Below are 2,467 nucleotides of genomic sequence, written 5' to 3' on the forward strand. Positions count from 1 at the left end.
GACCTTTTCTGCATCTATTGAGATGATCATGTGTCTTTATATTTACTGCTTTACATATGTTGAACTACCCCTGTATCTCTAGAATGAAGCCTACTTGATCATGGTGGACGACCTTTTGTTAGGTTCTCAGTTTGTGAGGTTTTTATTGACAATTTTTGAATATGTATTCATGAAGAAAATATCTATAATTATTTGTTTTTTGGATCTTTATGTGGTTTGTTCATCACAGTAACTGTGCCTTAATAAAATGAATTGGGAACTGTTCCTCTTGTCTCTTTTATGAAATAGTTTGAAGAATACTAGCATTACCTATTCTTTAAAAGTTGGTAGAATTCTCTACTACAACCATCTAGCCCATTTTTTCTTGTTCGTTTTTCTACTTACTGCTTCTATTTCACTAGGTGTTATAGGTCTGTTTAAATTGCTTCTGTAATCTTGATTTTACTTTTATCAGTGATATCTACTGAGAAAATTGCCCATTTATTTTAGATTTTTTAAAGTTTATGGCGTACATGTTTTCTAGTGTGTCCTATGATTCTCTAAATTTCCTAAGTGTCTGTTGCTATTTCTCCTTCTTTGTTCATGGTTATGTTAATTTGGATATGCTCTTTCAGGCTTTTAATTAACTTGAATAAGCATTTGTCAATCTTATTTATTTTCTCCAAAAAGCCACTGTTTTATTTTTTATTAATTTTTGTTTGTCTGTTTCTATTTTATTGATGGCTATTTCTTTAATCTACTCTTTTTGAGTGTGATTTCTTCTTTTTGTTCTACAGCTGTTAGGTGTGCTGTTAAGTTACTAGTATAAGAACTCTTTAATATTTTTATGCAGACACTTAGTGCTATAAATTTGCCTCTTAGAACTGCCTTCCTTATGTCCCATAAATTATGATATGTTGAGTATTCATTTTCATTTAATTGTAGATAGTATTTAATTTGTGTCTTGACCTAATTTTTTTTATTTTTTTATTTTATTTTATTTTTTTATTTTTTTTTAAGGAAAAGCCCTGCAGTCGGGTCCTTTATTTCTTTTGCACACTAGGCCATGAACTCGTATGGAATGGGCTCCAGCAGCTCGGGCTCTTTCCCGTTTGTCCTCACAAAGTGTGCTTCTCTGGGTGGTGCAGGCTGGCGCTTCAGCTGAACCCAGGTGCCCTTCTCCTTGGCCTCTTTCTTCTTCTGGTCGTTCTCCTTCACCCGCTTCAGGAAGCTGTCTCTGCTCTTCGAGTGCTTGATGTGCTCAATCTGCACATTGATCCTCTTGGCCAGAATATTGCCCTTAACCTGCTTGTTTACAATGATGCCCACGGCATGCTGGGTGACATTGTAGACTCTTCCGGTTTTGCTGTGGTAACACTTGTGGGGCATTCCTTTTTGAACAGTACCCATTCCCTTGATGTCTACAATGTACCCCTTCTTGTAGATTCGCATGTATGTGGCCAAAGGAACAACTCCATGTTTCCTAAAAGGCCTAGAGAACATATACCGGGTGCCTTTCCTCTTTCCCTTTGTGTTCGTCATTTTGGCGAGTTAACTGGAAGATGGCTGCCGTGGCCGAAAAGCCCTAATTTTCATTCACTAGTTTGTTGCTCAGTTTGGAAACTTCCTGTCTCTGTTCTTTATATTCTTCTTTCATATGTGGTGATCAAATAGGATGCAAGGTATTATTTCAATTTTCTTATCAATTAAGACTGAATACATGTTCCATTTTTGAGAAAGTTCCATGAGGTATAGAGAAGAGGATATATTCTTTTGTGTTTGAGTGAAATGTTCTGTAAATATCTGTTAAGTCTGTTTGGTTTATGCTGTAAACAAAGTCTAGCATTTCTCTGTTTTGCTTTTGTCTGGATGAGCTTTCTATTGTTAAAAGTGGGATATTAAAGTTTCTCACTATCAGTGTGTGTGTTTGGTGTCAATGTGTTATTTAAGTTTTAGTAGTGTTTCTTTTATGGACATAGATGCTACTGTATTAGGTACATAAATGTTAAAAACTGCAATGTCCTCTTGATGGAGTTTTTCTTTGAGTGCATGAGTATGCAGTCTTCTTCCCTATTTCCTCTGATAAGTTTTTGTTTGTAAACTGTTTTGTCAAAAAGTAAATTGACTACACCAGCATACTTCTTGGGTATAATTGCTTGAAATATATATTTTCCATACTTTTACCATGGCCTGTTCTTGATAACAGAACAAGGTATAGAGCAGCAAAAGAATAGATCTTGTTTTCAAATCCAGTCTGTGATTCTATGTCTTTTATTAGAGCATTGAGACAAAGGATGTTATTAATGAACATTGAGATATTCATGAGCGGTTTTTATTGATTCCTTGTATCTCATTCTTGTGGTGTGTGTGTTTCTCCTCTTTTTTTGGTCTAGGGTTTTTATTTATTGTGTTTACTTGGATGTTGTTAACATTGTTAGGTTGGAGTTTTACTTCTAAAAGAGCTGTCTATAAGGTTAGATTTGTGGAT

The 2,467-nt window shown here is 34.9% G+C and overlaps 1 pseudogene; it reads right to left on the minus strand.

Annotated features, from left to right (window-relative positions):
- Positions 1–1,001: 1,001 nt before the first annotated feature.
- Positions 1,002–1,559, minus strand: LOC117712904 (large ribosomal subunit protein eL21 pseudogene; annotated as a pseudogene).
- Positions 1,560–2,467: the final 908 nt, after the last annotated feature.

The sequence above is a fragment of the Arvicanthis niloticus genome, chromosome 7 (assembly GCF_011762505.2).
Source record: "Arvicanthis niloticus isolate mArvNil1 chromosome 7, mArvNil1.pat.X, whole genome shotgun sequence".
NCBI classification, from domain to species: Eukaryota; Metazoa; Chordata; class Mammalia; order Rodentia; family Muridae; genus Arvicanthis; species Arvicanthis niloticus.